Consider the following 11885-nt stretch of genomic DNA (forward strand, 5'->3'; position numbering starts at 1 on the left):
GGGTAGAGCCGTTAGGGGAGTTGGGGCACCGCCCCCTGTCACGCACAGAGCAGGGCGGATCAGGGGGTTTGGGCGCTGCCCCCTGTCAAGCTGCTCCAGGGGCCAGGAGGCCTCGCTGCTCCTCTGATCCTGGTGCCGGGAGGCCTCGCAGCTCCGCTGATCCCGGTGCTGGGAGGTATGTTACCCTTTTACTATATAGGATAGAGGCCTGGTGCATGGGTGGGGGCCGGCTGGTTTGCCCTGGATGGTGTCCTGTATCAGGTTGGGGGTCCCGCTTGGGTGCCAGGCCAGCCTGGATGAGGGGATGATGGCCGTTTGCAGCTGGTCACACCCCCTTCAGGGTGGGGGTCCCCACTGGGGTGCCTGGCCAGTCTGGGTGAGGGGCTGAGGGCCGTTTTCAGGCTGGCGGGTGACTGAAGCTCCCAACCTCTCCTTTTTTTTTTTTTTTTTTTTATTCTGGGATTTATTTACCTTCTATGGCTGTCACTGGAACTGAGAGCCGGCTTCAGCTCTGAGGCTTGGCTCCAGCTCTGAGGCCTCGGCTGCTGAAAGCAGATATCTGGTTTGTTTGGGTTCTATAATTGAAACTCTGTTGCAACTCCAGTTCGGCTGGCTGGCTGAAAGCATGGGATTTGTTTAGCTTCCATAATTGTAACATTGTTGCTTAGAGTGCAGCTCAGAGCCCAGCAGCGGCAGGCGGGGAACCTTGGCTTCCTCCTTCACTGGAGCAAGCAAGCCTCCTGTTCACTTCAGCTGCCTGGCTGCCGGCCGCCATCTTGGTTGGCAGTAATTTGCATATCGCCCTGATTAGCCCATGGGAAGCGTGTCAGAGGTATGGTTAATTACCATGTTTGTCTATAATTAGATAGGATAGTAAGTTCTTTTGAAACTTAGTGAATTCACAAAATAGTGATATACCACATTCATGGATGTAAAGAATATTAACACATTGTATGCGGGAAACGTATTTATACGTTTTACGTATTTATACGTTCTACCAGTGTAGTAGAGCGCAGGACACATATTAATACGTTTTTTATAGACTAGCGGTAGAATGCGGGTAACATATAAATACGTAAACTAAAGTTATCGTAATTTTACCGAACGTTGCCATTTGCACAAAAAATTAGCAAAAATGGCCTGTTAGCGCACGATAAAAACTACCCGCAAACAATGTGTTAAATGCCTTAAAAATGTTTGCAAAACAGAAGTTTAACAATTCTAACAAGTATAATACCCTCAAGGAAAGTAGTAAAAATCAAAAAGTTTTGAACAACAGGTCAGATTTAACAAAAGTACAATTATGAGTCTTAAAATGGGGGCTGCAAAATTTTGCATTAAGACAACTTAAAACTGTTTTAAAGAGCTCATATCTAAGGGAAATATTCAGATTTATTTTATAATGGAAGGACAAATCACAAAAAAATACAAATAATCAAAAAAATTAAGTAGGCAATTTACAAAACTATGGCTTTGTTTTTGCCTCATGATGAGAATTTGAAAATATTTGCATCCTGCCAAGCCTAACTCTGCTGCCTTGTACCAGATTCATTTTTTACTATCCCATAATTCCACAATTGGATATTTTAAATTCTTGGTAAATGTTAAGTAGATAGAAAATAAGTCTATAGAACAGGGGTGGGCAAACTTTTTGACTTGAGGGCCACATGGGTTCTTAAACTGGACCGGAAGGCCGGAACAAAAGCATGGATGGAGTGTTTGTGTGAACTAATATAAATTCAAAGTAAACATCATTACATAAAAGGGTATGGTCTTTTATTTCAATACTTTTATTCATTTCAAACGGGCCAGATCCGGCCCGTGGGCCGTAGTTTGCCCACGGCTGCTATAGAAGATGTAACATTTTCAACCAACTTGACCTAGTAAACATATGTAGAATATATCACCCACCAACATAAGAAGACATTCTTTTCAAGTGCACAAAGATTATTCTCCAGCCCTGATCAGTTTGGCTCAGTGGATAGAGCGTCGGCCTGGGGAATGCAGGGTCTGGGGTTCGATTCCTGTCAAGGGCATGTACCTTGGTTGCAGGCGTATCCCCACTAGGGGGTGTGCAGGAGGCAGCTAATCGATGTTTCTCTCTTATCGATGTTTCTGACTCTCTGTCCCTCTCCCTTCCTCTCTGTAAGAAAACAATAAAATATATTTTTTAAAAATGATTATTCTCCAAAATAAACTATATCCTGATCCATAAATAAGTCACAATAACATGTAAGAGAATTGATACAATGCAAATCATGTTCTTTAACCACACCAGAGCTAAATAAAAAATCAGTAACTACCTGAAAAGTCCCCCAAACATTTGGAAAGTAAACATGTTTCTAAATCACGTGTCTAAGAAGTCACAAGAGAAATTAGAAAATTTTTAAACAGAAGGAAAATGAAAATATCAAAACTGTGGGATTAAACTGAAGTGCTTAAAGGATAATTTATAGCATTAAGTGGGTATATGAGAACAATTTTTGATTGAAGGATATAAACTTCCACCTTAAAAAACTATAGAAAGGCCGAAACCGGTTTGGCTCAGTGGATAGAGCGTCGGCCTGCGGACTGAAGGGTCCCGGGTTCGATTCTGGTCAAGGGCATGTACCTGGGTTGCAGGCACATCCCCAGTAGGAGATGTGCAGGAGGCGGCTGATCCATGTTTCTCTCCCATCGATGTTTCTAACTCTCTATCTCTCTCCCTTTCTCTCTGTATAAAATCAATAAAATATATTTAAAAAAAAAAAACTATAGAAAGAAGAGTCTTAAACCTAAACTAAGCTAAAGGAAATAATAGAGAAAAACCCAAAACTTGAAAACAATAGAAAAAAAATAAAACAAACGCTACTTTGAAAGAATAAAGTTGATAAAGCTCTGTTAACTTAAAACTCAAAACCCAAAATGACAGGCAGTAAGTGTTTGGGGGAAGCGGGGTCAAAAGAATTGGAGGGGATCAAAAGAATCAGAAAACACAGATTTGGGGCAGAAACCAAGTATTGTCCCCATTACAGGATGAGGGGAAGGTTTTGTTTTTGTTTTGTTTTTAATGAGAAAATTAGAAGCACTTTGAAAAGCAACTGGGAAGTTTCTTTGGCAAATAGGTAAGATTTCAAAATTGTACCATTGGCTTGTATCGCTGGCATTGATTTGTGAAAGCTTGTAAAAAGAAATTGCAAGCCTGGAGCATGTCTTGGGCCTCGCGCCATGGCAGGGCCAGAGGTCAGCGCCAGGCCTGGCACCCTGAGGGGCACAAAGCTGTCCTGCAGGCAGCAGCCCCTGGGAAGGAGGCCCTATTTCTACTCATTTTGCTTATTTATTTGTGGTGCCCGTGACCAGAATCGAACCAGAGACCCTTGAGTCCACAGGCCAACGCTCTAGTCAGGGTGAAGGTGGGTGTTCTTTACGCAGACCTGGCTTTCAGGAGCAGGGAGAGGGTAGGTGGAGCAGAGCCTAGAGCTGCCCCCTGATGCACCCGGCCCCCGCAACCCTGGGCCGCACCCCACCCCACCCCACCCCACCCCCGTTTGGTCAGCAGCTGCCCCCTCCTCATTCATCCCCAGATGTAGGAAAACAGATGCAAGCAAGGGATTTGTAAGTTGTGTAAATGGTCTTTTAGAGCCATTGAAGGGTCTTAAATGAGGTATGGTAGCAATCATCTCAGGTAGAAACTGTAGTTTAACTTTAACCCTGCTGTTTGGCTTCTGTACTTATTTGCTTTGTTTAACAATAGAAAAGTCTGAATTATATAAATCATCCCATTCGATTGAATGCCTTATGGATTGTAATGTGAATACCCCATTGGTTGTGGTCATACTGGTTTTAGAAAGCACATTCCTCTGTACCTGGGAACCAGGACAGCACAATTATCCCAAGACCCGCGGGTTCCAGATAATGTGTCCCTGTCAACTCAGCGGTCCCAAGACCCAATGGTTCCAGATAATGTGTTTCCGTTGATTCAGTGACCCGGAGACCCAACACTATAATTAACAAGCTTAAGTCTGCTTCTGTAAACTGCTTTGTGCAAAGCAGGGTCCTCATTCCAAACCCTGAGATGTAATCAGTACCTTTGTGATCTTTGCCTATATAAACCTGGTGTTGGGGCTGGGGAGGACACTGTGAGATTTGGGAGAGCAAAATGCCCCCTTGTAGTCCCGGATTTGCAATAAATGAGACTCTTTAATTCGACTTCTTGAGGCGTCCTTCTGTGATTCACGGGGTTTATTACAACATCTGCAAAAGGTTAAACATAGAGTCACCACAGAATCAGTGATTCCACTTCTAAGTATACAGTCAAGAGAACTGAGAACGTCCACACAGAAATTCATATATGAATGTTCACAGCAGTGTTATTATTAGAGGGCGGATGCAACGCAAATATCCATTAACTGATGAATGGATAAACAATCTACACTAATAAAAGAGAAACATGGTAATTGGCATACGACCGCTACCCTTCCCATTGGCTAATCAGGGCTATATACAAGTTAACTGTCAGCCAAGATGGCGGCAGGCAGCCAGGCAGCTTGAAACTAACATGAGGCTTGCTTGCTTCAGTGACGGAGGACTCAACGTTCCCCGCCGGCCGCTGCAGGCCTCTGAGCCTGCAGTTTCAAACATTGTAACAAATATAGATGCTAAACAAAACCCCAGAAACCAGCTTTCAGCCGGCTGGGATCTCAGACCTGGAGTTGATACAGAGTTTCGAGAACCGAAACAAACCAGACACCTGCTTTCAGGAGCGGAGGCCTAAGAGCTGGAGCCTCAGAGCTAAAGCTGGCCCAGAATAAAAAAAAAAAAGAAAAATAGGAGCAGTTGGGAGCTTCAGTCCCAGCCTGAAAACAGCCCTCAGCCCCTCACCCAGACTGGCCAGGCACGCCAGTGGGGACCCCCACCCTGAAGGACGTGTGACCAGCTGCAAACAGCCATCATCCCCTCATCCAGGCTGACCAGGCACCCCAGTGGGGACCCCCACCCTGATCCAGGACACCCTTCAGGGCAAACCAGCTGGCCCCCACCCGTGCACCAGGCCTCTATTCTATATAGTAAAAGGGTAATATGCCTCCCAGCACTGGGATCAGCGGATCTGAGGGGCCTCCCGGCACCGGGATCAGTGTGACAGGGGGCAGCGCCCAAACCCCCTGATCACCCTGTGGCTCTGTGTGTGACAGGGGGCAGGGCCACAACCTCCCTATCGGCCCTGCTCTGTTCCTGAGAGGTGAAGACGCCCCAACCCCCTTTTCAGCCCTGCTCTGTGGGTGATAGAGGGCGGCGCCCCAACCCCCACCCCACCCCCCCACGGGCCCTGCTCTGTGTGTGATGGGGTAGAGCCATAACCTCCCCATCGGCCCTGCCCTGAGTGTGATAGTGGTGGCGCCCCAACCCCCTGATCCGCCCTGCTCTGTGTGTGACAGTGGGTGGTGTGCCAACTCCCCTATCGGTCCTACTCTGTGAGTGACAGGGGGGAGCTCCCCAACCCCCTGATGGGCCCTGCTCTGTGCGTGACAGGGGGGAGCTCCCCAACCCCCTGATGGGCCCTGCTCTGTGTGTGACGAGGGGGGGGAGCTCCCCAACCCCCTGATCGGTCCTGCTCTGTGCGTGACAGGGGGCAGCGCCCCAATCCCCTGATAGGCCCTGCTCTGTGCGTGACAGGGGGTGGCGCCACAACCTCCCCATCGACTCTGCCTTGAGTGTGACAGGGGGCGGTGTCCCAACCCCCCAATCGGCCCTACCCTGAGCGTGACTGAGGGTGGCATCGCAACCTCCCAATCAGCCCTGCTCTGTGCATGACAGGGAGCGGCACCCCAACTCCCCAATTGGCCCTGCTCTGAGCCCAACCAGGGGCTGCACCTAGGGATTGGGCCTGCCCTCTGCCACCCGGGAGCAGGCCTAAGCCAGCAGGTCGTTATCTCCCAAGAGATCCCACACTGCGAGAGGGCATAGGCCAGGCTGAGGAACCCGCCCTCCCCCCCCCGAGTGCACAAATTTTTGTGCACCGGGCCTCTAGTGTTTCATATTGATACAATGCACTATTATTCAGCCATAATGGGTGAATTATATGCTGTTAACTTAAAAATCAAAACCCAAAATGAGAGGCAATAAGTGTTGGGGGCGGGGTCAAAAGAATTGGACGGATCAAAAGAATCAGAAAACACAGATCTGGGGCAGAAACCAAGTATTGTCCCCATTACAGGATGAGGGAAAGGTTTTGTTTTTGTTTTTAATGAGAAAAGGAAGGAAATACATGAATAGAAGAAAGATGTTTCTATTGGTTAACAAGCTGAGTTACTCTAGCTACATGTGTCTAGTTACCAATTGTATCTTCAGAAAGAGAGTCCATAATAATCATTAGCCCTTGTAGTCAGGATGCTAGCTTTGCAAACAGTTGTTCATAAGGCACTGTTGGTTTGGCCCAGTCGAAAGACTATTTTTTAAAAAATATATTTTATTGATTTTTCACAGAGAAGAAGGGAGAGGGATAGAGAGTTAGAAACATCGATGAGAGAGAAACATCGATCAGCTGCCTCCCACACACCCCCCAGTGAGGACATGCCCGAAACCAAGGTACATGCCCCTGACCGGAATCGAACCCGGGACCCCTGAGTCCACAGGCCGACGCTCCATCCACTGAGCCAAACCGGTTCGGCTGAAAGACTATTTTATCTAGTTCAAACATTCTAGGGGTTCAAGGAGCAAGATATGAAAGGCAGTTTCTCTGGAATGGCTGCTCTATCTCCATTTTTAAATGGCTTCACTTATGTCAGCTTTTCACAGTAGTATGTGAATTATATCTCAACAAAACTGCTACCACCAAAATCAAACATTTGGGGTGGGGGTGGGGGGAGAATAGGTAACATGAACAGCCTTATATGTATGAAAGATATTGAATTTGTACTTAAAATTCTTCCCATAAAGGAAATTCCCATAAAGGTGCTGGTATGGCTCAGTAGTTAGAGCGTCAGCTCATGGACCATCAGCTCAAGGGCACCCACTTCCATTGCAAGCTTGATCCCTGGTAGGGGCATGTGCAGAAGGCAACCAGTCAATGTGCCTCTCTCGCATGATGACTTTTTTCTCTCTCTCCCTCTGCTATGTCTCTCTCCCTTTCCCTACCTCCTTTCCACTCTCTCTGAAAAGCAATGGAAAAAAATATCTTCGGATGAGGATTAACAACAACAACAACAACAACAACTATATATATAAAAGTTGACCACTTGCTTGTATCCCTGCCATTCATTTCTGAAAGCTTCTAAACAGAAAATTCAGTCCCGCCAGTATGGCTCAGTAGTTGAGTGTTGAGTGTTGACCCATGAACCAAGAAGTCACCAGTTCAATTCCAGTCAGGGCAGTTGCCCCAGTTGCAGACTCAATCCCCAGTAAGGGGTATGCAGGAGGCAACTGATCGATGTTTCTCTCTTGGCAATGTTTCTCTCTCTTCCTCTCCCTTCCTTTCTCTCTCAAAAAATCAATAAAAACATATTTAAGAAGAAAAAGATAATTCAGCCCTGGCTGGGTTGCTCAGTTGTTGGAGCATCATCCTGATAGGCCAGAGTTGTAGGATCCCTGTTCAGGGCACATGCAGGAATCAACCAGTGAATGCATAGATGGGTGGAGTGGCATCTCTCTCTGTCTCTCTCTCATCCCCACTTCTCTCTCTCTCTCTCTCTCTCTAAAAATCAGTAAAATAAAATAAGCCCTAGTTGGCTAGCTCAGTTGATTGAAGTGTCTTCCCAGTATGACAAGGCTGTAAAATTGATCCCAGCTTAGGACACATATAAGAAACAACCAATTAATGCATAAATAAGTGGGACAACAAATCTCTCTCTCTCTCTCTCTCTCTCTCTCTCTCTCTCTCTCTCTCTCTCTCTCTCATCTATAAATTTTGAAAACTAAACATAAATGAATTAAAGAAAATGCAAGCTACAGTGATAAACATGGTGTGGTATTGGTGTCAAGTTTGACAAATAGGTCAGTGAGAGAGAATAGAGTCCAAAAATACAACTGTAGGTACAAAGGCAACTCAGTGGAGGAAGGACGGCCTGGTGCTGGAAAAATTGCACTTCCTAATGCAGAATTAGACACTTTGATCCATACTTCTACAATGTACAACAATTGATTTAAAATACACCATGGGTCTAAATATCTCTCTATATAAAAGCCTAAGTGCCCAAACAACCAGTCAACGGGTTGCTGTGATGCACACTGACCACCAGGGGACAGATGCTTAATGCACAATATTGGGCTCCCTCCTGTCTGGATTGGGCCTGCAGGGATCCATACAAACTGGCTACCCGACATCCACCCAAGGGTCCCAATTGCAAGAGGGCACAGGCAGGCCAGGCTGAGGGACCCCACCAGTGCATGAATCCGTGCACTGGGCCTCTAGTAAAGCTATAAAACTCTAGGAGAAACCATAGGAGAAACATCTGTGTGATCTTGTGACACCAGAGGCAGGATCCATAAACAAAAATAATTGATAAATTGAACTTAAAATTAAGAACTATTATTTGAAAAGCATTGTTAAGAAAATGAAAGAATAACTCAGGAACTGCGAGAAGGGATATATATATATCCATAATATGTAAAAACAAACTCTCAAGACTTAGTAAATAACAAGCAATGCAATAAAAATGGGCAATAAGTATATGAAAAGATGCTCAGTACCACTAGTCATTAAGAAAAAGTAAAGTCACAACAAAATTCACTATACACTTATTAAAATGATAAAGTTTTAAAGGACTGACCATATGAAGTGTTAGCAAGGATATGGCACAATTCAAATTCTTATACCAGGTGTACCAGTTAATAATGCAGATTTTTTCAATAGATGGAGTTACAGATATGTTGATATATATGCGATTTGATATGTATGCTATTTTGTTGTATTGACAACAAGCTTCAAAACTTCATATGTCAGATTTTCTGAAGGTGTTAACATAGATATTTTTACACTTAAAAATGTTGAATTTTGTGCCAAAAAAAGAGAGCATTTGCGGGAAGTTTTCATTCATGACTATATTTTGAAGAAAAGTGCTGTTGAATACTTTGGGAAGCTTATGGTGAACATACTCGATGTCAAGATCCCTGTGAATGCTGGCTTAAACGTTTTGAAAGTGATGATTTCGATGTGAAAGACAAAGAACATCCACGTCAACTGAAAAAGTTTGAAGACCAACAATGATAAGCATTATTGGATGAAGATGCATGTGAAACGCAAAAACAACTTGCAGAAGGATTAAGCACTGCTCAGCAAACAATTTCAGATCAGTTACAAGCAATGGGAAAGATTTTAAAGGAAGGAAAATGGGTGCCACATCAACTGAACTAAAGACAAATGGAAAACTGAAAAGTCATCAGTAAAATGTTGCTTCAACGGCACAAAAGAAAGTCTTTTTTGAACTGAATCATGACTGGAAATGAAAAATGGATTTAGGGGGAGAAACCAAGATGGCGGCATAGGTAAACACCGGAAATTGCTGCCTCAAACAACCACTTCAAAAATGCAACTAAAAGATGGAACAGACATCATCCAGAACCACAGGAAGGCTGGCTGAGTGGAAATTCTACAAAGAGAAGGAAAGAGAAAAGCATACTGAGACTCAGAGGAGGCGCAGTGCAGAAGTAAAATACTGAGGTACAGAGGCGCACATGGAGCCGGCTGGTGGCTGAGGGTGCGGTTGTCATTTTCAATTGGGAGAGAGTCTCAGGCTCTGAGCTCCAGTTCCGGGCGAGTCTCTGGTGACCCAGATTCATATGGCATCAGTCGGAACTCGAGGGCACCTTTCTCTCGGAGGAGCTTGCTGCGATTGCCGAGACACTGAGAAGCGGAGCCTCTGAGAGCAGCCATAACTGCTAGCCCCACCATGTTGCTCCCGTGGGACCCACCCCACCCAAGTCCTGCAGGGAGGCTTTTGCTGGATAGCCTAAGGCAGAGGCTAGATTAGCACCTCCCTAGAGATCCAGGAGCCGGTGTACCCAGTGGTCAGAGTGGGACCATCCAGTTTGCAGCTCCTTGGAACCATAAAGGACACACTCAGGAGGCAGACTCAGTGAGCACCAAAGCCCCATTGAAGCAAGTCTTGCCCCATAAGGGTGTCTCCAGCACAGAAGTTCTCCCACTGTAGACACAGCTGATTCTCACAGCCAATTGGCCTGGAGGTCAATTCCTCCCAGTGATACCTACAACAATCAAGGCTTAACTACAGCAAGACTGTGCACAAAGACCACAAGGGGGTGCACCAAGAGTTTCTTAGTTTCTGTTGAGAAATCAGCTGACAGTCGTATGGGTACTCCCCTTTTAGGTAACTGACTGTCTTTCAATTGCTGCTTTTAAGATTCTCTCTTTGTCTTTTGCTCTTGCCATTTTAATTATGATATGTCTTGTTGTTGTCCTCTTTGGATTCCTTTTGTTTGGGGTTCTCTGCACTTCCTGGACTTGTAAGTCTATTTCTTTGACCAGGTAGGGGAAGTTTTCTGTCATGATTTCTTCAAATAGGTTTTTAATATCTTGCTCTCTCTCTTCTTCTGGCACCCCCACAATTCGGATGTTGGTATGCTTGAAGTTGTCCCAGAGGCTCCTTACACTATCTTCATATTTTTTGGATTCTTTTTTCTTTTTGTTTTTCCGGTTGGGTGTTTTTTGCTTCTTTGTATTTCAAATCTGACTTGATTCTTGCAATCCTCTAGTCTGCTGTTGGGAGTCTGTATAATATTCTTTATACAGTCAGTGTATGCTTAATTTCTAGTTGGTCCTTTTTCTTTTTTTAAAAAAATTAATTTTGTTTTATTTCTTTAAGTATTACAGAGTATTACATATGTCTCCTTCCCCCCAACCCCCGACATTCCCCCAGCCTCCCCTACTCCCCAGTGTCTTCTGGTTATAGTTATATGCATGCATACAAGTCCTTCAGTTGATCTCTTACCCCCCGCCCCCAGGCTTCCCACTGTAGTTTGACAGTCTGTTCGATGCTGCTCTGCCTCTGTATCTATTTTTGTTCATCAGTTTATAATGGTCTTTATTATCCATAAATGAGTGAGATCATGTGGTATTTTTCTCGGCTTCCCAAGGGTCGTCGCAGCCTCGCAGGAGCCGTCTCTGCCTCACAGGGGCCATTGCAGCCTCGCAGGGGCTGTCGCAGCCTCTCAGGGGGTGCTGCATCCCACGTTGGGGGTGAAGGTGCGAGTCAGAAGCTCCTCTCGCTGTCTCTCTTGCTGATCCCTTGCCATCTCCCAGCATCCCGTGTGAGACTGGTTCTGGTGTACTGCTTGTGCGTTTGCTGGTACAGCGGTTCCATGTCGCCAGCCCAGCCAGCTCCGGCTCCGGCTTCCTCTGAACCTGATTCTGCTTCTTGAGTGTGTCCCTTATGTATGCAAGGAGTTGAAATCTGCAGTTTGTTGGGTTGGGTTGCAAAAGCGCAGGTGGTTCCTTTTGTGTCCCTGGCACAGCTTGGGTGGGGATGTAAATTGAGTAGGGCAGGGTCTCCAGGAATCACCAGGGCAGAGCAAGGGGCAATGGCGTCTCTGCAACTCCTCACCTCTCCATGACTCCGCATCTCCGCATCCCCGAGTGCCGGCGAGCAGCTCCGTGAGAAAGCCATCCTTGCTCTCAGACCCTCTGCAAGGCCGTTCTGCCTCCCCTGGTAGGGGGTCTGGGACCTCAGAATCCCGCCCCAAAAAAGCTCAGTGGATTCGAGAGTTTGTAACCCCTTCCGATTGATAAATCCGCGCATCCAGTTGCAGCCCGCCTGGCACACGACTCAGTACCTCTGTTCTTGGTGCCTCTGCACATCCTACTCAGTCTCAGTGCTCTTCTTTCTTTCCTTCCAGATGTAGAGCTTCCACTGGGCCAGCTTTCCCATGGTTCTGAATGATTGCTGTTTGTCTTA

The 11885-nt window shown here is 45.9% G+C and overlaps 1 long non-coding RNA gene across 1 annotated transcript; it reads left to right on the plus strand.

Moving 5' to 3' along the window:
* Positions 1-7914, plus strand: LOC132230407 (uncharacterized). The gene is made up of 2 exons (XR_009451867.1): positions 1-2015; positions 7207-7914. It is a non-coding gene; the product is annotated as an uncharacterized LOC132230407 (long non-coding RNA).
* Positions 7915-11885: the final 3971 nt, after the last annotated feature.

This window comes from Myotis daubentonii, chromosome 3, assembly GCF_963259705.1.
Source record: "Myotis daubentonii chromosome 3, mMyoDau2.1, whole genome shotgun sequence".
In the NCBI taxonomy this organism is placed as follows: Eukaryota; Metazoa; Chordata; class Mammalia; order Chiroptera; family Vespertilionidae; genus Myotis; species Myotis daubentonii.